The sequence below is a fragment of the Malaya genurostris genome, chromosome 1 (genome assembly GCF_030247185.1).
Source record: "Malaya genurostris strain Urasoe2022 chromosome 1, Malgen_1.1, whole genome shotgun sequence".
Taxonomy (NCBI): domain Eukaryota; kingdom Metazoa; phylum Arthropoda; class Insecta; order Diptera; family Culicidae; genus Malaya; species Malaya genurostris.
The window spans coordinates 95,606,632-95,632,413 of record NC_080570.1 but is presented as its reverse complement, the minus strand read 5'-3'; the positions used below and the strand labels follow the sequence as shown (position 1 = coordinate 95,632,413).

The 25,782-nt window shown below is 36.1% G+C and overlaps 1 protein-coding gene across 3 annotated transcripts in view; it reads left to right on the top strand.

Annotated features, from left to right (window-relative positions):
• Window positions 1-18,153: 18,153 nt before the first annotated feature.
• Window positions 18,154-25,782, top strand: part of LOC131425143 (uncharacterized) — a 149,518-nt gene continuing 141,889 nt past the window's right edge. The window contains exons 1-2 of one of the 3 annotated variants that reach the window (XM_058586766.1): window positions 18,156-18,263; window positions 18,766-19,195. The gene's annotated coding sequence lies outside the window, so the exon portion shown is untranslated. Of the gene's footprint in view, window positions 19,196-25,782 lie in introns of all 3 variants that reach the window. The other 2 variants (XM_058586764.1, XM_058586763.1) reach the window with 2 other exon arrangements.

The following is a 25,782-nucleotide window of genomic DNA, read 5'->3' as shown; positions in this document are numbered from 1 at the left end:
GCTCTACAAGACAATTAAAATCAGACGGCTTAAGCCCCTATAGACGCACAGTGGAACTCTATGCTGCTTTGATTTGTTGACTTCTGATTAGTCTGCGCTGAGATACAATGGACACCGCAAATCATGATTTTCAAGAAGCGTCCTCAAAAATAACACTTATTTCTCAATATTTTTCCTCGAAGAACTTACAAATTTTTTTTCGAATGATGCTTTTTATCATTCAATACATTCGAATTTATTTTGTTGAAACAAAAATTGCAAAAATGATGATGTTTTTCATCATTTATACCCTACCCCTCCCTTAAGCTTTGAACTTAAGTTGTAGATGGAAACGAATGGTATTTAGTTCTAAGGACATGTGATGTATGATGTTAGAACAGAATACCATGCGTTTCCATCTGATGATAATGTAATGGAGACGCAATTTTTTAAATCAGAAAAAGTGCAGCGTCATGTATTCATGAATGATTTATTTTTTATGTAAAATCTAGAGCCAAACCAAAATTTTGAACATATTATTTCACATAAAATGTATTTTGAAAAATTCTGAAAAAAATCAGATAGGTTTTCTATAATTCCAAAAATCCTTATTTTTTAAATATTTTGCTTAAGTGATTTTCGAAAAATTTAAATAATATAAAAATCAGAAGAACCGAACACTTTTTATGTTTGTACTTTTTTTGCTACATTCGCTTCACCAAATTTTCAACGTAAAATGATACCGATGAAAACGGTCACAATCACTTCACTTGGATTTTACCGTGTAGTGTAGTCCCGTTCACACGATTAAAAACCTACTGAACCAATCCACACGAAACTTTTTTCTTATGATGAATAACAGACAAGTGCGCATGAAAGTGTATATAAAAAAGTTTACCTATATTTTTAGGTATATGTTTCTTTATGTATATATGTTGCATAGATTTATATTCCATCAACATTGTTTTTGTCTTATTATAAATCTTACATCAACAGACTGTTTAAACGGGATTTTCCTACCTATTCCTGTTTCTGTACAGTAAAATATAATAAATGTTTCCCCGGTGAAAGACTTAATTGTTAAAACCGAGGTAAAATAAATTTATATACATACATATAATAAATTACCAAATTTTTTAGCTTTTCATAGAATATCGCCCTCACTAAATAGTGTGTTATAAATAAGGGATGCAGAGCACATGGATTGCTGGTGTTGAGAATCATAACTTTATAAACAACTCGTTAATGCGATTCGGTGAGCGTACCGGTTCGAGTACTCAAGAAATTAGTCAGCTCTTTTCGGAATAATTCGCTCGTGTTTTCTCTACTGAAGCATTATCCCCACAGCAAATCGAACGAGCGGCAATCAACGTTCCGGTATCTAATTGCTTTTTGCACTCCATTGACATAGACATGAATTCGGTACAGATGACTATCGCTGGATTGAAGTCTTCGAGTTCTGCAGGACCAGATGGCATACCGGCAGTTATTTTGAAGAAATGTTCGGCTGGAATAATATCACCACTTTATCGTTTATTCAGAACCTCATTAACTACAGCAGTGTTTTCGGATTTATGGAAAGCTTCGTTTATGTATCCGGCTTACAAGAAAGGCGACAAAAGCGATATGAACAACTAACTATCACTTCTCTTAGCGCAATTCCTAAATTATTCGAAAAAGTCATTCTGATTCAAATTTTTAACCATTGCAAGCAGTACATTGATGATACTCAACACGGATTTATGCCGAAGCGTTCAACAGCTACTAACCTCGTATCTTTCACATCTTACATAACAAACGCTATATCAGACGGGTTGCAGACGGACGTTATCTATACAGATCTCTCTTCTGCTTTCGATAAAATCAATCATGACATCACAATTGCAAAATTAAATCGACTCGGCTTTGGTGCAAACGTCATTCAATGGATACAACCATATCTCAGCAATCGACGTCTTACTATCAAAATCGATGATTGTGTTTCCGAAGAATTTGTTGCAACGTCTGGAATTCCACAGGGGAGTCATCTTGGCCCTTTGATTTTCTTACTGTACTTCAATGATGTAAATCTTTGTTTGGATGCACCACGAGTTTCTTTCGCTGATGACCTCAAGATCTATAATACCATCCGCAGCTCAGAAGATGCGGCATTCCTTCAACGGCAATTGGAAATCTTTGCGAATTGGTGCAAAACCAATCATATGATAGTGAATCCCGAAAAGTGCTCAATCATTACGTACACAAGGAAAAACTTACCGTTCAAATTCGAATATTATCTTGAAGGATTCATGATTAGTAGATCAACATGCTTCAAAGATCTTGGTGTCTTTCTCGATGAGCAGTTATCATTCAAACAGCACATTAACTACATTGTTGCAAAAGCTTCACGCTGTTTGGGATTCATATTTAGAATGGCTAAGCACTTCAATGATATTTATTGCCTGAAGACTCTATACTGTACACTCGTTCGTTCTACTTTGGAATATTGCTCAGTAGTCTGGAACCCTCTTTACCTCAATGGAGGTCATAGAATAGAATCTATACAACGTAGATTCGTACGTTTTGTTCTTCGACGATTACCTTGGAATAATCCATATCAACTGCCGAGCTATGAAAGCCGCGGATTGCTGATTGGTCTTGACACACTACAAGTACGACGAGAGCTGTCGCGTGCTTTGATGATAGCTGAAATTTTTTGAATGATAGGATTGACTGCCCCGCTTTGCTCCGTGAGGTTAATATCAATGTTCGTCCCCGTGCTCTCTGTAATAACGCCTTTCTTCGACTACCTCTACGTCGCACCAACTATGGAACAAACGGTGCCGTTATAGGCTTGCAAAGATCGTTTAATCGTGTATCATCTGGATTTGACTTCAACCTTTCACGGAAAACAATTCAAGCAAATTTTTTACTTAGTATTAGAAACTATCATTAGGACTACAATGTGTCTGTTGATTTTACAATAATAAACTCCAAAGTACTTCGGTATAACGACAAACATGATTTCATTCAATGGAAACCAGGTCGAGTAGTATCCTTATACTTAAACTTAGTAAATTTCCTATTGTTGGTGAATATTGTATGATTCTGCGTTCTCCATAAACTAATCTATTTATGTATTAAAGCTTAAGTAATCTTATATCTGCACATACATTTAATTTCAATATAGCACTCCTAGTTGCCGGATGTGGAATGATTTGACAATTTGTTTAGAAATGTTACCTCTTTCAGTGCTGAAAATGTCAACACGATAAATTTCGTTTCAAACAAATTCTACTTGATAGAAGCCGCGAACCGAAACTTAATTCTGGATAATCATTTCGAAAATCCGACGCGGTCAGAATCAATTCCGATTGTGAGATCGTTGAAATTGGCCAAATCGTTCGTGTGCAGCGTTCTCAAACAACAAGCGTCGCCTAGCCCAGTTTGCTCTAATCGTCTGTTTGAAGCCAGTTCGAATTTTAACGTAATTAAACTGAAAATCGAGTCAGTTTCGAACCTGATTCTTATATCGGGTTTGGTCACACTTCCGTTGGTAAGTGCTAACCAAACTCAGTTTCGTGAAAAGTGTTTGTTTGATGAAACTATCTCGGGTCATTTTCTCAAGCGAAAACGACATAAGAATCGGATGCTATAATCGAAGGTGTTAAAAACGATCAAGGTTAAAGGACTATTTACACATATCTGGTCCGGTTCAGTGCCGGCACGACACCGTGCACGGATACTGATATTATTTCATTCGTTTTCTATGCGCGCATTCCCACCTATCCGGCACCGTGCATTTCAGTGCAGCTCGCCGTCAGTGTAGCGTCCGTCCGGCAAACTCAATTCGTCGTCACCGATATTATTTTTTATTTTCACTGAAGCCGGTATGTCACTGCATTTGCATGTGCTGGAACAGAAACAGCACGGAAACGGAACGGAGGGTTTCCGGCCAAAAAAAGAACACTGACGGCGCACTGAGGGCACTTCCACGGAACTGAAATGTGTGAATAGTCCTTAACCCAGGACTGTTGGTCGACAAGAAATTCAATGATAATCGAAGCGCCTCCCAAATAACTTATCTGCGATACGAATTGCACTCTTTGCGAGGCTGTGAGCAGCAAAACGAAACACTGAAGCAGAAAAATTAGTGATTAATTAGATAAAGCCGGAAGTTGTACAATGTACAACCTGAAGGTTGCATTCTCATGGACGATGAAGCATTCGTGAAGATGGATGATGAGCAGATTCTCGAACAAAAGTTTTTTGAAGTCATGTCGAAGTAATGTCCCTAACAAAATCAAATTTATTTTTGCCGTTAAAATCGCAAGAAAACTTATGATGTAACAAGGCGTTTACAGTTGAGGACACAATACCCAGGTTTTTATGACCAACAAGACCATTGATTCCCGAATGTACAATTGTAAGTGCTTGAAAAGGCGTAAATTAAAGCTCATTGTATAGTTTTGGGAATATTTGGCAAGCTATCACTACAACGGATAAATGCTACAGTGACATCGATGTGAAATCTGTGTGACATCGATCTACCCAGCTGCCATAAATTCCAATAAGCCGAAAAATATTAGGTATTTGACAAACAGAAGTTAAAGAAGAGTGGGAAAATGACTCGGGATGTGACAGCGGCGAAGAGATGGATGTTTTCGTTATTTTTCATTGGAAGTGCAATATGTGACATTTACTCTACATTGTTATTTTATTACCATGGTTTCGGGATGAATCTGTTTTTTTTTGTGTTCAGATATTGAATGATTCAAACTTCAAAAGTTAAACAATAGAAGAAATAGATAATGAATGAGGAATTCTCTGCATCACCACAAGTGTCACAGGGAAGGAGTGGTGTTACATTACGAACAACTATCGTTCCAGTTTAGTAATCCTTGGTTCGTCTCACCGTGAAATATTATGTTCTGTACCCGATCAACAGTCAGCTGAGTGGACTGCACGCAATGAACCGAACCCAAAGCGTGGAAAGACTCAACAATCGGCCGGTAAGGTTATGGCGTCTGTATTTTGGGATTCGCATGGTATAATTTTCACCTTGAAAAGGGAAAAACGTGCATCAACAGTGACTATTATATAGCGTTATTAGAGCGTTTGAAGGACGAAATTAAAAAAAAACGGCCTCATTTGAAGAAGAAAAAAGTTTTGTTTCATCAAGACAATGCACCGTGTCACAAGTCGATGAAAACCATGCTGAAATTGAACGAATTGGGCTTCGAATTGCTCCCTCATCCACCGTATTCTCCAGATTTGGCCCCCAGTGACTTTTTCCTGTTCTCAGACCTCAAGAGAATGCTCACTGGTAAAAAATTTAGAAGCAATGAAGAGGTAATCGCTGAAACTGAGGCTTATTTTGAGGCAAAGGACAAATCGTACTACAAAAATGGTATCGAAAAGTTGGAAGATCGCTATAATCGCTGTATCGCCTCTGATGGCAATTATGTTGAATAATAAAAACGAATTTTGGCAAAAAAATGTGTGTTTCTATTAAACGATACGAACTTTTCAGCCGAACTGTTATCATTCATTAGTAAACTTCCTCGGATTCTGTAAGGTAGTAAGAAATTTGTTTCACTGAATTTAGGCATTTCCGTTCATTTATTACTATTCTTCAGCAGCAAAAAAAAGCTTGCTAATAGTTCTAAAATAGCCCCTTTGTTATTCGTATACCGGTTGGAAGGAAACGACGAAAGAGGTGGAGAGCGATAGATTATTTTTGTAGCAATATGGACTTACACTAGTTATTATATGATGCCAATATATCCTTCCAACCTCAGTTGGTTCTCATGCCCCGATGCAATCGTAGTGTGTGTTGGCAACTCAAAACTTCCCGGTTCGGAACCAGTCGCTTAACTGTGCGCGATTTTTTTATGGCAAATCAAATCGCCTAAAGGTATTCAATTTCATCTTACTTCGATAAATCTATTTTTAGATTTGCACGGTAAAACCTTTCCCCCCAAAAATGGGTATTAACAACTGAAAAGTCGTACTAAATTTGTAACAAAATAAGATATAATATTGATCACCTAGGTTAAATTGAGTTATAATATTTTATATTTTAACTATTAACGAGGCCAAGATTATGACTAATTTAGATAGAAAAAAAAAACAAAACAACCCCAGATACAATTTTGTTCTCCCTTGTTGATCGAGTAGCTACTCTCATCCTAACAGTTCCAAAACAAATTTTTAGCTTGGCTTGTTCTGTTCTTTTACCTCATACCTGACATCACAGTAACCAATCAGACAATCCAACTATTTCAACTTAAAAATATCCAAGACGAATGAACCAAAACAAATTATGACTTGGCCAATCGAAGGATCCAAATCCTACTTAGACTATATCAATCGTGAATCTTCCGGACAGATTCCTAGTTGGCCACACAAACGCTAAACAAAGCCATAGAATAGTTCATTTAGTAAGAATATATGTGTGCTATTCTAGACGGCTTATAATATGCATTACCTAATTTAAATTTAATTTAATTCTTTTAAGTATGAAATAATGAAAATTTCAAACAATAATGAAGAGGAAACACACAGAGGCACAAATCTCCAAATATCAAGGGGAACGTGCCATTTGAGCCAATTTGTTCTGATTCTGAAACACTGCTAACGAATCACGGCATGAAAATAAACAATGAAAAATGCTTAGGATTTTTCAACTGATTCTAAGTTAGTAAGTTTGGATTCTTCTTCTAAATATACCAGAAACATTGGTTTGAAATAGTTTAAACCAGAGCTTGAACAGTTAATCTAGGTCGTAACAAATCGATGTTAAATTATTCTTTAGAAAAAAAAGTTATGACTATTTGTTTTTCGATTCCGATGTTTAATCAATAGTTCACAATCTCAAGTGAATAGATCTAACTACCTCTTTATTTGAATTCAATTCATCACAGAAAGAAAAGATGAAACTTACACGACATGTAAACCGATCGTACTATGAAATAGACATCAGTTGAAACGAAAATCTGATTTAAAACCATGATTGATGTAAAATTACATAAAAATTCATTTATTTTTTCATTTAACAAGACTGTATATTCACAAACCGCTTCGTTTTGTAATGTAAATTTCCATTCAATTGCATGCTCCAAATATGTGCATGAAAATAAATGTAAATTCACAAAATATTTTTATCTGTGCATTTTATTATAAAGCCAAAAAAATAATTGAAATTATACACGGGTCTCAAATAATGTGTCATTTAAGCAAAACAAAATTCTTTCAAAAATGAACCAGTAATCATAAACGGAGGAACACTTTCAAAACATCCCTCTGGTGAGCTTACGTTCCGGATCAAAATGGTTGGGACAGAAAAGCTATTAGAGGAGATAAATGCATCAAACATCGAACCGAGGGTAACGTTTCAGCGCCTAGAAATAACTTGTTTCAGTGAGGTGGTTTCTATATACGTTTAGCCGAGGAAGTTATTCTATCTTCCCCTTACCTTCTATATTTGAACTACAATGTTTGAAATAGGAAGAGCACCGAATGCATTGTGCACCGAATTTTTTGATGGAACAGTTTCTCTTTACGAGCTATGACCTGCTGCTTCGCCAGCCCCAATGAGAATTGAATTCATTCGGGAGTGGTCGTTAATGGACGTGATTTTCCTAGCCATGGAAACAATGTGTCTAAGCGGTTCTTCGAGTTGCTGCATTATTGATGCCTTTATTCGCATACACGGACCAGGCTTCATTTCAGATGGTGTCCCAAATTTAATGGAATATTTAACATTTGCCTAGTGGTAGGCATTTGTGTCCAGCTAATTGCAGTAGCTATTTGAGGAAAATGATCTAATTCGGCTGTAATTGCGCCAAAATGAAACACCGGCAATATGGTATCAAGCGAGTCTTCCAAACTCAATCAAAATTGTCATCATTTATTTGAGCTCAATGAACAACTTTAGTGGGTTGGATACTGAATAGTTGTTCGAACCGGATATTCGTATCGATCAGTAACAACCCGCTGCAGTACACCACATACGAATGGGAACCATAGAAATCCTTTCTGCCCACCCATGCCGCATTGATTCAACTCACGACCGGAAAATCCATTGCCAAAATGGGAAACTATTCTGCCAAAAATGTGTCCGACCGTTATTCGGGTCAATCGAAGCTTATGTAATGAACATTGGTTTTTGTTTCATTGGTGCCGTTGTAATACATCGAGGGTTGCCGACACTGGCAGCCCATGTGATGCACTCGCGGAAATGAATTGAATTAAATTTGCCACTCCGCAGTTTCAATTGACAATTTTGGTAAATCAATGGTGAACGGAAGTGTTTGTTTCTGTTATCTCATTAGGTATACTTCATTCACTCTGTTCAGAGCGGTAAGTTGGAACTTTCAGTCTATTGAATAATTTACTTTAGCCCATATATTGTTTGCATCGTACAATTCAAATAATTGTTTGTTTGTTTTTTCATTAGCTTCTTTACTAGTAATTGCTTAAATTTCACTTAAAGGTTTTTCACGCATATCGCATTTATTCTCACCAACCGTATTCTTAATTTCATACGGATCCTGGCTTCCAGTGTGCAGTTCCGGAAGCACTGGAAATAGTGTTCCAAAATGGATCTCACTCACTTTTCTCAGCGCTTGTGTAACCGGTAACCATTATCAGTAAGCTGCCAAACAAATCGATTTCGGCTATTCTGGTTTCAAATTTTCGAACAACCATGGGAGATAATAGTCATATACTCAAAAATGGACCTTACTCACTTTTCTCGAAGATGACAAAACCGATTTTCCCAATCTTAAGTTCAAATGAAAGATTTTATGCTCTCACTTCAAATTCAACAATACACCGTCATCTAAAGTACGATATCAAAATCGTATACAATCTTCAGAATTTGATTAAATACTAGTAGAGTTTGTACGTCATGTTAGTTGATGGCCATATGAACCGACATCGATTATACCGGTTGTCGGGTTCTGGTGCTGGAAGTACCTATAACAGTGAACCCTCTTCGTTTTCTCTAGGATGGCCATTCACGACAACTTCTCATGCTGCTCTGGAGGCGCTACTGTGCATTAAACCACTTCATGTGTTCCTAAAACAAGAAGCATTATCTTGTGCATACCGTCTTAAGGTTACAGGGCTTTGGAACAGTAGCCCATTAGATTATGCTACCAGCCACACTCGCTTGTGGTCTCAAATGGTTACGTGAGATGAATATTTACTCGCTCCTAGTGACCTAACTCTCACATGCAGTTTTCCTTTCAAAACATTCAATGTGAGCTATCCTCTTCGTGAGGAATGGTTGTCTGGTTGTCTGGAACGACAACTTGATGAACACATAGTTTGTTATACGGACGGTTCTCTGTTGAATGGTCGTGCTGGTGCTGGTGTCTACTGTCGTGAAATGAGGCTGGAGCGGTCTCATTCACTTGGTAGATACTGTACTGTGTTCCAAGCAGGAATCTACGCAATTCTGTGAGGAATACAATCGGCACTTCAGCAGAGAATCTGTGGTAAACGAATTTATTTTTGTTCCGACAGTCAGGCAGCCTTAAAAGCACTCAGTTCGAATGACTCACGGTCGAATCTAGTGATTGCATGTCGAACTAAAATTGAAGACCTCAGCATTTCAAATGCTGTTTACTTCTTATGGGTATCCGGCCATTCTGGTATTACTGGAAATGAATGGGCTGATGAGTTGGCTAGAGCTGGTGCAACGAATGATTTCGTTGGTCCTAAACCAGCTTTACCACTTACAACTAGTTGGATAAAGCACAAGATTCGTTCTTGGACTGCATCCAAACATGCCAGCTACTGGCGCAGCTTGCAAACTTGCGCTCAGACAAAAGCATTTCTACCAGATTTAAATCTGAAAATGTCAAAGTGTCTACTGCATTTCTCTAAGCATCATTGCAGTATTCTGGTCAGAGCTCTGACTGGACATTCCAAACTCAATTATCACATGGCTACTATTCAACGTGCTCAGTATTTATGGTACTTCATATCATCTGATTTGTAACTGTCCCGCATTAACGCAGCTACGTATCCGGGTTTTTGGTTATCCATACATAGTTGAGTGTGTGTATGCGGAGCTAAGATTGAAGGATATTCTCTCGTTTCTTACCCAATGTGGTAAGGAGCTATAGTCAGAAGGGTTCATCGTTCTTCCTGGAGTGAATGAATCCTTTCTGTATTCACCTTAAATAGGGTTTAGCAGATTCTTTGGCATCCTTTAGGGGGTACCGAGTTTACTTCTGCTCGTACATACTGCGAATCGTTCTGCATTCTTCCGGGAGTGCAGAATGGTGTCACTTTTGTAAGAATCCTCTAAATCCTCTCGGGGGTTGGAGGTTTTATTAACAGCAGACTGTTCGGGACCTCGTAGAGGTTCAGAATTTACTTCTGCTTCCACTAAATGTGATCCCCAGCAGATTGTTTAGCATCCCTTAGGGGTGCAGAATTTACTTCTGCTTTTAAGTGTTTTTGTGTCGTCAATTTTTCCCATCCTCCTTGTTCAACCCTTACCATTTCCTTTCAATCATTCCCTCTTATATATCGGGAAAATGATGCTAAAAACAAATTTATGGCAAGGCACAAATCTCCAAATATCAAAAGGAACGTGCCATTTGAGCCAATTTGTTCTGACAGTATTAGACCACTAGGTGGATTAGACACTTATGGAAGTACTTCTATGAAACTCCAGGAAAAATTGTTAGTTTCCATGAGGCATTATATTGTACAGAAACAGAGAAGAGTGATAACATTCTTTTTGGAGTATCTGTTGTTCTAAGTTTTAGGGTAAAAAACTTGTTGAATAAAATATTCAAATTGGCGGACATATTGAGTATCTGTCGAGCTTTTTTTAAAATAGTTATCTGTTCCTTCCTATGATATTTTCCAAAAGAATAATTCCGTGGAATCGATTAATTCAAATACATTGGAAACATTCATACATGCAAAAAATATTTGTAAGATAACCAAAGGTTAATAGTAGTAACGGTATAACTGGGAAATTAAAGAAAATAAAAAGCAAGAAAATCCCTTCTTAATTCTTCTAGTGGTGTAAAAATCTCTTTCTTCTTGTTATTCAAAAGGTCTCATTATATCATATTTTTATTGATCAAATTTATGGACACAAATTTAGGTGGATTCCTTTTGGTTATCGTTTAGAATTATTCGTACAAATAATAAAAGCGTACAACGACTTTTACCTCGCCTAACTATTTTGTATTAATCGCAGAACTGAACATATAAACATTAATACATTTGAATTTGATCATTGAATCTGTTCTGATGCAATAGAAAGCGCCTTGCTGGCTACATCAGTTGTACGATTATATCTTCGGAGCAAAAAGTGTTCGTCATGAGCATTGTGAGTTTATCCAATAATCTAATAGATTTTCAAACGAGTCTTGTTTTCCTCAAACTTATGTACATATGTATTCAATGGATTTTTCCTGCCTTTTCTCTGTATCTGTATGTAATGTCAAATAAAGAAAAATATTGTTGACCTTTTTCTAGCGTTTCGTAGAGTGTTCCCCTTCAATTTTTATGCTTGAGCTCGCTCTCTTTATAAAGGAATCTCAATTAACGTTCAAATATTAGAAATTATATTTGAGCTCTAACATCCCAGTGATGAAGGAAGAATTTACAGATTTAAATATCTTTTCTCTGAGTACTCTGAATAAACTTTCATGTTAGTGTGTCAAATTGAAGAAATTATTTGAAATTGTGTCTATATTTTTGCTTAAAGTGACGCTACTAAAAACTTATATAATGCACAACATCATTCGTTACTATATCAGTTTATGCCAAATTTCGTAACGTAATAAGCGAGTATTATAAATCGAAACCCACACACACACAGACATACATGCGACACTGCTGCTACCCATTTTAATTTAAATTAAAGGATTACTAAACAAACCATCCAAGAGACGAGTGCTCATTAAAACTCTGCTTATTTAATTAGAATAAATTGTAATCCTGTTTACGTTGTGGATCCGTGTCCCTTGACACGAGCAGCTACAATGACACCCCTTTTCATGGTTCCTCGCCTGTCGCACATGATTATGAGACTTGCTAGATGAAAATAAGAGGGTGGGCCAGATGGATCCGAAAATTTAGAGAAAAATCACCGTTTCAGTAGGAACCACTCCACAGTTACAGTGCAAACAGGCCTGAAGTCAATCGAGCCAACTAACTTTAAATGTCTAAATTTACGTCGGTTTTCATGCCAAAACAAAATTAGGTCAGAACGTGGGATGCTTCGAAGGGGCTGGAAGATCGAAAGATGATGTTGCCAATAAGCGAAAAGGGAGACAGCGGTTGGCACTGACTCCTCATTGATGAAGGTAGAAGAAAAAGCAGACAAAGGACCAAGCATTAATAGAAGCGGACCGTGACAACACCGGTAGACCATCACGCCAGCCAGTGTCATTATAATGATAACGGTGATGATGGCATGCTCTTGGCAGTATTGTGATAAATATAACGTACTTCTCTGTTGGAAGGGAGAGTTTACTATTTGACACTACAATTGCTTCACTGCCTGCAGCATTTGCTTTCATTGATTTTATTTGCTTTTCAGTAAGTCGATCCAGCTTAATAATAAGGATAAAATGATGATTGAAAAAACCGGGTGGAATCAATGATGGTTGGAGATGTTTTATAATATTGACTTGATTCTCAGTTATTCTTCGCATGAAGTGATTATAATGTTCAATTTAAAGTCATTCGGTTCTTATACAGGAATCATCAATTCACACTTTTACCAGCCGCCACCTAATTTTGGGTAGAGACAAACCAATAATCAACTAGAGTTCCTCTACGTATTTTCAGGTAATTAGCGTATTACAAAAATCAGACTAACGAGTGATGACAACAATATTTAGTTAAATGGAAGATTGTCCAAAGTGTTGTCATGACAACTTTGGTAATGCTCGCTACCTATATTTTACGATCAAGTCAAAGTTTGAGTAGAGTATGTTTCAGTTACTACCCATTATGAACTCATAAAGAGTAATCGGTTATTTACCTGAAATTAGGATGGTACCAAAATATCTTTTCCTACCTCATTTTGTTTAGCACATAGAAAAGCTCGAAAATGATCGATTTCTCCTCAAAAAACCTATTTTAATCCACCTAGTGGTGTAATGATGCCTTTCTCATATTACTCATTACATCATAAATATAACCGTGAAATTCGCAAAAACAACTGTTTATAGAATAGAAATAGGAAAGTGTGTTCGAACCTAATCTAACAAACTCTATAAAACCTGTTTACCCTGTAGTTCCGGAACCGAAAGTAGTATCCACAACAAATTTGGTTCCAGAAGAGCTGCAAACAGTTACCAAAAACCTACAAAGTGGAACTCACTTCCTTTCTTCGAGATGGCTTAACCGAACTTCAATTCAAATGAAAGGTCTTATGGTTCTAAATTACAGTGTGACGAGTGATTCAAATGTCAAGCTGCCGTTCAGAGTGACGATGCAAAATAAGGAATAATTCTAAAAAAATTGAGCCTAAAACTGTTCCAATGTATAGGCCAAATAAGTTGCTGGCCATACGAACCAAATTCTGCTTCATTCCCGAATAAAAAATATTGTAGAAAAACAATACGATTTGTTGTTACAAAACCTTCCGCAATTTTGCTTTGACCATTGAAAAATATTTTAGTGTATTATTATACACTATTCAATTAATTGTAAACATGCTTTTTACAATAGAATGTATAGGTTGTTAAGTATCGTAACAATTCAAATCATAAAGTTTTCTCATACATGTTTTTTTTTGGAAAATGTACAGTTTGCATATCGTTCGATTCATCACGTGTACAATAAATTCAATTGTGAATCGAACAATATATTGAATCGTTGGAAATGAAAAAAATCTTGTCAAGATACAATAAAATGTATTATAACCAATAGATCTAATTGTGAATCATTTGTTTATGCTGTAAAATCAATGGTAAAGTTTTTTACGGGTTACAATATAGCGGGCTTAGTTCAACTAAATGAGTGCCACAACACAAACAATCGCATGCTTGATCTTTGCTTCGCTAGCCAGGAGCTTTCAAGCATTTGTACGATTTCACTTGCCCCTTCTGCACTTGTAAGAAGTAGTCAACATCACCCTCCTCTTCATCTGTCCTTAGTTGAAGTGTCGCCTATCGTTTTCAACAGTATGTCAGATGAGACCTTTTATGATTATAAAAATGGAGACTATGAAGCAATGAATAGATTTCTTATTGAACTGGACTGGAAACTTTTACTTTGCAATAAGGACTGTAATTCTGCTGTCACAATTTGGTCTGAGATCGTCTCTTACGCAATAAATAAGTTCATTCCCAAGAAGGTTTGTCGTGCATCAACGAATCCACCTTGGTCCAACTCTACATTAAAATACTACAAGTCAACCAAAAGGACAGCACTCAGGAAATTCTCAAAACGCCCCTCCGTTCAACTTAGGAACTATTATCTGTACTACAACACTCGGTACAAACGTTTGAACAAAGCGCTATACCATGCACATCTACGCCGAATTCAAAATAATCTGAAAATTAAACCGAAAAACTTTTGGAACCATGTCAATACTCAACGGAAAGAAACTGGATTGCCAAACCAGATGTCATTTGATGGAATAGAAGCTACCACTACTTTTGACATTTGTGAACTATTTCGCAAACACTTCAGCAGTGTCTTTTCCGCAGAAATTTTGAGTAGCCATCAGGTTCTTGAAGCAGCAAGCAACGTACCTATACGTCCTTCTATTGGTTCACATCCTATAATAACTACCACAATCATAAAATCCGCATGTGCTCAATTAAAATCATCATATAGTGCCGGACCTGATGGTATAGCTTCCCTAGTGCTAAAAAAATGCTCCGAGAGCCTTCTCGTACCATTATCAATAATGTTCAATACCTCTCTACGTACCGGAGTATTCCCCGATCCGTGGAAAAAATCATTTATCTTTCCTGTGTTCTAAAAAGGCGACAAGCGACAAATATCCAACTACAGAGGAATAGCTGCGCTGTGTGCAGTTTCTAAGTTATTCGAAATAATCGTTCTCGACTTCATCACTTATAACTGCTCTAACTACATTTCTTCAACTCAGCACGGTTTTATGCCTAAACGATCTACATCTTCAAATCTAGTGTCTTACACATCATTTATTATCCAGTCATTACAAGCGCGACTACAGGTCGACGCTATATACACGGATTTCTCAGCTGCTTTTGACAAAATAAATCATCAAATAGCCGTTGCTAGATTAGCAAGGCTTGGATTCAATGACGCACTTTTGGCCTGGTTTCAGTCTTACTTAACAAATCGTGACATGGCAGTAAAAATTGGTACCTGTATTACCACGCCTTTCCAAGTGAGCTCCGGTGTACCTCAAGGCAGTCATCTCGGACCCTTCATATTTCTACTTTATTTGAACGATCTAAACTTATCGCTGAAATGCCTAAAACTATCTTTCGCCGACGATTTTAAACTGTTCCAGCTCATCAGAGATTCTAAAGACACTGTATTCTTGCAGAGAGAGTTGGATAATTTTACTATGTGGTGTGACGTGAATAGGATGTTATTGAACGCAACCAAATGCGTCGTTATCTCATTCTCTCGTAAACGCTCAACAATTATATCCAACTATACTATCGCTCAAACAGTTATTAAGCGGGAATCCGTAGTCAAAGACCTAGGCGTTCTCTTGGATTGTAAACTAAGTTTCAAGGAACACATGGAATACATTATCTCAAAAGCTTCTAAAATGCTTGGATTCGTATTCCGCGTAACTAAGCACTTCACTGATATATACTGTTTAAAAGCGCTGTATTGCACTTTGGTCCGATCTACTCTCGAGTACGCTGCCGTTGTTTGGGCACCGTACTATCAAAACGGCATCCAGCGTATTGAATCTATCCAACGCAACTTCGTTCGCTTTGCACTTCGTCGTCTTCCTTGGAACGACCCTCATAACCTTCCCAGCTACCAGGACCGTTGTAAGCTAATTGATCTTGACCTGCTATCCGTTCGCCGTGATGTCTCGAAAGCAGTTTTTGTTTCTGATTTAATATTATCACGAATTGATTGTCCAGATCTGTTACAAAAATTGAATTTCAACATCCATCAACGCAGTCTTCGATACCAGCCATTTCTGGTGATGTTTCATTATTTGGGCTAAAGCGAATGTGTGAATTCCGTTGATTGTTGGTTAAGTAATCAGAAAAATATTGGAAAGAAACCTTAACCACTGAGTCGTTTGACAATTCTGCTCTCCGAATACATAAATTCGAACGAATAATCTTTGGTCGAGACGAAGTTCGACGGGTCAGCTAGTTTTAAAAATAAATTCAAATTCAAATTATCCCATCTAGTCCTAGAATACTATAGTATGACTATAGGTATATAAAAGATTTCTAAATATTCATTTTTTTCACTTGTCTTACAGCTAAACCATACTTCTGACAATCGGAAAAAAGGAAGGAGTTTCCGAAACGAGCATTTTATAAAACAAAGCAAATACACTAGAACAACAGTTATACAGAGGGCACCATGTTAGAAAAAGTTCGTAATACCTATTTATTGGAGTTTGTGTTAATACATAAAGCAGTCTCGAGTCTTATACTCATCACTACTAACGACCAACGGACGAAGAGAAAAGATGAAAAAAAATCACACAGCGAAAACTGAAAAGGTGAGAATGAGGGTGAAAGTTCTAGTTCTTCCTCTGGGCGATAGCGTTCGATATAGCTAGATTACGATTAGGAATATCGAAATTTGTGTTGTCAAACTCATAACGATCGATCCGAGATTGAAGAAAATCAGTATTGAAAATCTATTTGAATCCTCTCGGCGAACAGATAACAGATCGATTTTTGTAGTAAATTCTAAGAGCAAATCAGCAGCTAGAAGTTATATATGGAAAATCTATAATAGAGCAGAAACTAGAACAAACGTATCCCCAGCAAGCAGTTCTAGTTTTATTTATTCGACCAGTTCTTGTCCAATTTAAAACTGGTCCACGATGCCGTTCTATTTTTTGTTTATTTGAAACACGAGTAAAACACTGCTGGGGCTGCCAGTTTTTCTTGTTAATTCAGATTTAAATTTTGTAACTGGTATAAATTATGCATCTAGAACTAGAACACTACTGAATATACCCTAATACAATTAGATCTTCTGAGACCGACATATTCGAGCATAAAAAATGTCTCATATTTACCGTATATAGGTATAACACATATTTAATGCATTCCGACATATTTCTAAGTGCAGAGAAATGTAAATTTACACGTCGCTTGAAAGGCGTAAATTTCATAAATTTTATTGTCAGTGATCAAAAATCTTAGAAAAAATGAGAACACGCATACTGTATATCCTGGAGTGACAACAGAATATTACATCCATTAACATGTTAATGTTAAGTTTCGTGTCTATTTCGCTGTTAAATTGAATTGAATAAGCTGTAAACGATTAATACTAACATGCCTATAGATAGATGTAAGTTTAAGTAAATTATGTCGCACATTTTATGTGTATCTATTGAGACGCAAATCATATTACCATTTGCAGCGATCGAAATTAGAAATAAGAACAGTCTCAACTAATTTTCAAACACAAACAAACAATCAAAGTGAGATCTGACACTCACCTTACTAATGCTGCAGCCATAAGGAAGTGATAAACTGCTAGATTTATGATCGATTTCATAATTGATGAGCTATGATTGGATACATCCGATTTTCGATGCCAATTCAAATTAATTATTAATTGAAGTTATTATAAGTTAATGTGCGTGCGTAGAATATTGTTTGTTATTTAAGATGTAGGCCATATAACTGCAAATTGCTTATCTAATCTTCGTTAAAAAAAAAACTAACACACAAACTCATACATCTCACAAGATTTCCAGCCCATAATCGCAGATAATGATACTAGTGACATTTCCTGAATTTCCTTTCGGGATGATGCGACATGCCGGATGTTATGTCGTACCAAGTAAGTTGCACTCGAAAAACAATGTCTTCTGAGATCATTGTTCTGCGCATGACATTGAATATAGAGAAAGACTGGTTGCCTGAGGATGCTGGAGAATTACTGGGTTCGAGAGTATATGCAATCGACAAGGCATGATCTCACAGGAATCGGGAAATTAGTATGAGTACGTGCAGCATCCACTGGGAAACGTAGCAGAATGATTGCAAGTTTTGCTATTCCCAGTCATCAGCCGAGTGTCGAGACGAACGGACATGGAAAAATCTAAAGTGTTAAAATTACGGCCAAGTTATGCAATAGCTTCCCGTGTGAGTTTACTGCAAGTGTTTGAAGAATACTCTTGCATATTTTGAAGTTTTTTTCTTCCCAAATTTCACTCTAAATGTAGGTGTAGGAAAAACATTATCATCTCGTACGGATCGGGGGTGTACGCTGCTGTGCTTGCTCTCATGCATTGGTTGTCTGTCCATATGAAGGCGGAAAAAGTTCGGAACTTTAATGGATGTTTGGAAAAGTTGTTCTTCTCTTTGGGGGCCTGTTAGTGTGTGCAACCCAGAAGCACCGAAAAAACAAAACCAAAGCCAAGTAAACAATTGTTCTTTAGCATAATCGGGCCGAAGCTAAAGCAGAAATTGCTGGTTTTTATACGATATCGTAAAAAGAAGTGAAGTGTATGCATCACGGTAGGATGCTTTAGAAAAAGTGTATGCGGTTTTTTAGTTCTCGGTGCAATTATTGGATATACCTTTCGAGGAGTACACAGTCCATAGCGGAAAACTCTTATTTCTGATTTTGGAATATATGTTGCAGGGAATTGAAACACATAACCATCAAATTGGATTGATGCCAAATGTGAGAAACTAATAAAGTTATGAAATACTTACTATATGTGCCAAATGACGTATTACGTGCAAGATTCGAATCGCATTTGCGGTCATATATTGTGCTGATTTGATAAAATTATCTGTTCAAATAATAGTTATGTTATTTGATCCAATTAGTGATTGTGATTAAGATAACTAAATACGAAGAAACCTTGAAATACTCACTAGCATAAATCTAGTTATCAGTATTTCTTAGATCATGTGAAAGGAAAGGGTGTTGAAAGATTATCGGTGGTGTATTTTGTATTGAATGTACCGGTTTTGTTGCGAACGCTAACGCATTTTGTGAATTCAATTCAATGCAACCTTTATATGTCATGCAGCTTTGAAAAAGTGTTCGAAGGAATTTAAGTAAGGTAATTAAGAAATTAATTTTGTGTCTGTTTCGATCAACTTTTAATAATGTATTCAATAAATTACAAAAGATTCTTTTTTTTTGTTTTAACTCTGCATACCTTACCTTAATTCAATAGCTAGATAGATACTCCTGAAAGATTCAAACAACATCTTCGGATTTTTCAACAATGCGATGGTGTCAACGTCGGTGTTGGTGATTAACAAGATGAAAATTTTTCTTGGCAAATTATCTAATTAGTACAAAGTACAATTATTTTTCATTTTCAACTTTTCAAAAAAGCAATAATCTGAAGAATTTCGAACTTAATCCTAATATTTGTAGATTTATCAAAACTGAACAAGAACTAATAATATTTTGCCAATTGTCTAAATGGCTGCATTTGGAAATTTTAAACTAAATTATTCAAGTATTATTTACAGTTATTCGGCAGTTTGTATATGTATTGTGTTTGTTGTATTGTTTCATTCTCATTTGTTCTGCGTGTTCTGTGGGGTAGAAACTATTAACGTTTTTTGTGTGGTACAATCGATCAACTAATACGAACGGTTATTGAATTCGGACGTGTGAACGAAAAGAGTTAGTTTTATTCATATTTACGTCCTCTATTTATGTCTCAGAAATCGATCTCGATCACAAGCTCCGCTTCATCGAACAGTTTGCTTTTGTTACTGCGAAAGCCTTTGCAGTTTTGTGACTCATTAAACGCAACACTCAAAATTTTAACGATGCGTATTGTCTAAAAACAATTTACATCGCCCTAGTACCAAGTATTTTTGAATACGGAGTTACAATTTGTGCTCCGCATCACAATGTTGATCGGACCGGATTGAAAGGGTTCAAAAGTGTTTCGTCCGACGACTACCTCAGCAGAATCATCTTCCATTACCACATTACTGTGCTGTCATAAACCTACCGAGTCTGCAAAATAGACAAGGACATCTACAAAGGCTGTGCGTTTTCGATATACTGACTGATAACATCGATTGCCCCATGCTACTTGAAAGAATTCACTTTAACGTTCCAGGAAGATCATTGCGAAGAAAGTATTCATTTCATCGCACACAGCATTGTCAGAACAATCCAATGGTTTTTTTGCCGTCGTTTCAACAGCGTATATAGACACGTTTAAATAAAAAATTATTAGGTTTGCCGTAGTTTTTAGTTATATAGCCAAAGTCTGTACGAAAGGTTAACTCTAATCGAAGACAATAAAGAAACATTACATACCCGCCTGTTTTACTGCGTCGCTTTAAACGACGTTTTGAAATTTGAAACATTTACCTCCTATAACTATTTTGAAACCGGTCTGATTGGAATGAAAATAAATAGGATCTGTAGGACCATAAGACCTTCCATTTGAAACTGAGTTTGTGAAAATCGGTCCAACCATTTACTTTTTATACAATTCTGGAATCGGATGTTGAATCTCAATAATAATTAGTAATAATCGATTCGATCATTATTCCTTATCTCTGGGAATATTGAGTGCACATTTTTTTCATTTTCTAGTTTAAATTTCTAGTCACAAGGGATGTCGATTTTTTCCAATTACTAGATTAATCGATAATCGTTAATCATTTCAAACTAATCAGGGTTACTGATTGATCATTCGATTAATTGTTCGATTATCACTATGGGATCTAATTATTCGATTAGCTTAATAATCGAATATTAGTTTTATACTCATCGATTTCATTCGATTATCTAAGTTACACGATCGATTATCGATTACACGATTAACATTCCGAGATTCCTAGTAGTCGTTCCACAACACCGTCGGGGTGCCAGCGCATCGAAAGTCATGCTCCTACTGTATTCACAAGTTCGACCTCGGCACTCATCCGGATGTGCTCTGTTGTATAACCGGGAGTATCGGTGTAAGGAGAACTAATTTCGTCGGGGAACTCTCGACCGGCACCAACGAATCGGAGAACTTGATCCACCCGAAATCGTCGGACCGACCCACGGTGATGCCTCCCCATATAAAAGTTGGCGAAAACCGTAAATATTTTCATCACCTAATGTATTCCCATCTTGATATTTTATGAAATAACATTCAATTCACCTTAAGTGAGATAATACCTTTCAAATCTATTTGAATTTAAATATGGCTTATCAAAATATTAATTTTGCAATGCTGTCCAACGTTTCGAAAGTTTATTTCACCACCTTCCAAATAGAACGACCAAAAATAGTTTTCTTCAAGTAGGATATGGTATAATGTTTGGATGGATGTGGATTGGTATAATGTTTGGATATAGCGACAAATTTATCAAAGTTTGCGTTTTCCAAGCAAAATCTCGTTACTAAAAAATTATTCCCAAAAACTATTAAATGAATATAGGGGAATGTCGTCAGGGTTGGGCCACTGTGTAGGTTAGGCCATTGCTTTTTCTCTTTTTAATGATACGTACTGCCATCAGTGTTATATCTTGGAAGTATCATTCTTTATCACGGAGAATGTTTTGTTTAAGTTTTGTGCATTTGTGTTGTTTCCTAAAAGTTTCGGAATAACCGTGAAAAACAGCTCAAAGCTTGAGCAAAAATTATGTCACCTCCAATGTATGTATATATTCCCATTATGTGGGTAACCATTACCAAATTCTGTGAGAGAACATTTTATTTATTTAGCCTGTTCGCGATTAGAAAAAAACGCTGGTTATCTAGGTTGGACCACTCGTGTAGTCAGGGTTGGGTCACATCACTGTTTTTTTTCGTGATAGTAGCAACCCATACACAATCTGACAGAAATGAGCCTGTTTCATATGTGTTCCACTAAATTCAGGACGGCGCTAGTGTACCTAAACAATATGGGTGCAATGAATCACGAAACAAAAATATTACAAGAGAAACCAGTACTTCATTACGTTATTTATGGTCACTGTGTATGCGTCCAGCAATATATTTAAAAGTAGCGTAATTTTCATATTGTGACTCACGCAAGAACTCCTGAATTAAATCAAAATATTGCGAATTTTTCTAACAGCGCTGCATAGCAACAAACTTACAAAAACACACGTCATAAATCACCAAACATGCGTATTTTGTAATCTTTCTATCTTTTAATTGACACTGCCCAACGTCTTCTCTTTGGTCTAAAAAGATAACTATTGATAGTAATTGATAGAGTTAGACATGAAGTGTTTTTTGAGATGTGATGTGTGACTAAAGAGTACCTAACGTATTTAGTCGTATCAATGAAAACGCAAGGAATTAGTAGCATTTGTAGGAGTATTTGGTATCATTTAATGATCTTCTAACGACTCGGATAAAGATAAGAGAACCATAGATTTAATCTTGATTTGTAAATTAGTAGTATTGTTCTTCAAGATTCAGTAGAATACCTTACTTCACGTTCATTGTTCATTGAAATGTGATGAACTACTTTTAAACCTTCTATTGATGAAAAGAGAAAAATTATACTTATACTAAACCATAGTAACTAATTATCATAATTATTTTATAAATGTCAAGAAAAGCTAGCAAAATTTATTTTACTTATTTAAATATAAAAATTTTAACCGCAGATTATCGAAAAACAGATACATTATTTCCAAATGTTATTCTATTTACGACGCCATTGTGGAACCAGAGAATTAAAACTTTTACTTATATTTTCGATGTATGGGAGCTGTCAAGTTGTCCACGGGTTCGATAGTAGTCTTGAGACCATTTTTCGCTTGTTTTCAGAACTCGCATTAAGCGTACATCTGAAAAGGGTAAGTTCAATGTGATCGACGTTTCTCGGGCTATTAAATCTGTCTAAACGATGGAAAAAAATCAATTTTGCGATTTTTTTTCCAGAATTATCGTTCAACAAAATAAATGCAAATGTTTGGCATGTTAAAAAGCATCATTCGAATAACATTTTGTAGTTTTTTCGTGGAAAAATATTGGGAAATAAGTCGGTGAAGAGGTATTTTTGAGGACGCTTCTAGAAAATCATGATTTGCGGTGTCCACTGTAGATCAGCGCAGACTAAACAGAAGTGAACAAATGAACGCAACATGGTTAGAGTAGAAGTTTTTCTAGATTCCAACGTTTCTGTTTGATTTTTTAAAAGTTTTTTACATTTTTGGTGTTGGTTCAAAGTGAAAACTACGATTTTTCACGAGAAAATAGACCATCTTGTAGTTGGTAAACCTCCCCAAAGTAACAAACAACGAAAAGGAAAACGTTGGGGTCTGGTTTTTTATATGTAGAAAGTGTGTGCAAAATTTGGTGCAGTAGTTTTTGAATGACGATGGACACGGACTTTCAAAACCTGCTTTCGAGGAAAACGCGTTTAAAGTTTTTTGTCTATAAAATCAATGGAAACATTTAATTACTTCAGGGATCCCGTAGGATATAACATTTTCAAAAAATCATATTTTTACTCTTATAATTTATTATAACGAAAAATTTCAAGAATGTTTTGTCAAGTTTTGAAGTCAATCGAAGTAGAAATCTTGGGCCTGTGCGCCGAGCTCTTGCTTCTTCGTAGAATTAGATAGCCATAGATAAAGGTCAATAACTTCCAAAGTTTCGTTCCAATAGGCTTGAAAATTTCACAGAAAATTCTTCAAATGTTTTACTATAAGAAAATATAAAGAAAATAATAAATGATTTTTCAAAAGTCTTAGACCCTACCCGCCCCATTAAATCTAATCAGAGACGCCACCCGAGGAAAAGCACTTTTTTAACTTCTCCAGAGAGCCATGAAGAGTTGCGTGAAAAATAACAAAAGTGCGACACCTCGAAGACGCCTCAAAAACTACAAACCTTTTCTGATGATTATGAGGATCAAGACTTATGTATCATTTGTTTGTAAACGATTCCTACAAAACTCTTATTGATAGTATATCAAAACTGAATTATGTTCAATAAAAATAACAATAAATAGTTTCATATTTGTTCATTTAAAAATAGTGTAGTACATATTTCGTCCAGATTAATGGCTCAACCTAAAGTCTTCTAAAGTTTTCTTCCTCGTTAAATTTCCTACGAAAATAACACATGCACTGATTTTTAGAGCTCATATGTTTAATGTTCTGGTTAAAAGAATACAACCTTTCACGTCGATGGTCCAATTATAAGCGACTCATCATTTTATTTCAATTCAGCATATCTACTTAATCGATACTTTTGACAGGTCTAACCTAAATCGATTTCAGGTTTAATCGATTACACACAAAACTATACTGTGTGTTATAAAGATAAACATTAGTTCAATACAATACCTTCTCTCTTAAGAATCTATGTACAATATTTTTACAACATATGAAACTATATATATTGTCAAATGAAATTACACTTAATTTCGAAAGCAAAATATCTAACTTATTATGTATAAACGAAATCGTTTTCTAAATTTCTCTTTTTTACTCGATTAGACCTTCTGAGTCTTTGTGTATTAGCACGATTGTTATCATATGCATCGTTCGAAGTATGACGTTTTCTTGTTATTGCTGCTTTCAATTTTACTGGATGTCTCTCACGTTTAGCTGGAGTAGGTGCCTCCCCAGTTGACTCGAATCCTTTGAAATCTTCTTCCTCTTCAGATATGCATCTAGTTCTCTTAGTTCCTCTTCGTTCTTCCTGACTCGTAACACGAATCGCCACATTGCGTTTCTGTCCATCATAGTTTGGCAACTTCATCTGCCCCCTGTGGGCCGAGACTATGTGAGCGCCGAGTGCAATCTGAAAGATATTGGTTGAAATTCTTTTAATGAAAATTGCTTCCAACCATCTAATCATTTCTAGTTTATTGGGATTTCTGTAGTAAACCTTGTCCCCTTGCCTTAGATTCGCAAAAATATCTGCTTTGTAGTCAATTGAATCTGAAATTTTCGTTTTGTTTGCTTTTGTCATTAAAGTTAAGTTTCGTTTAGTATTGTCTAATTGATTCTTATACCTTTTTGTTGGATTAATCAAGTCTAATAACATTTTAGGTTTATAACAAAACACTTTTTCTGATGGTGATTTTGTTTCCACCGTCAACACATTATTACGATAATTAAACAAAAAATAATTTAGTCTGTCTTCTAAATCCAGCTGGCGCATGTCTGGGTCTATGAGAAACTTTTTCAGCACATCTTTCACTACCCATACTAAACGTTCGGCTTGACCATTGCTTTGTGGGTGATAAGGAGGACTTTTCAATACATGAACACCTTGTCTCTCTAAGAAATTTATGAACTGTTGTGAGTTGAAAGGTGGACCACTACGTCTGGTAATCCAAATCTTGCGAAAAAACTAGTAAACTTTTTTAACACTTTCTTTGAATCCGTACCGTAAGGCATTACATCGACCTCCAGCCATTTAGAGTAGCTATCCACTAATAATAAATAAACATTTCTTTCGAAATAAAAAAAATCCGCATGTACTCTACTAAATGGTCTTAAAGTGGGCACCCAGTTATTAGTTTTATCTTGGTGAGAAACGACTTCCATCTTTGCACAAATATCGCAATGTTTTACATATTGTTCGATATCTTTGTTAATACCAACCCAGTATACACTCCTCCGAGCTTGTTGTTTCATTTTGATAATGCCAATATGATTTGAATGTAAAAGCTTTAATATCCTATCTTTTAAAGATATTGGA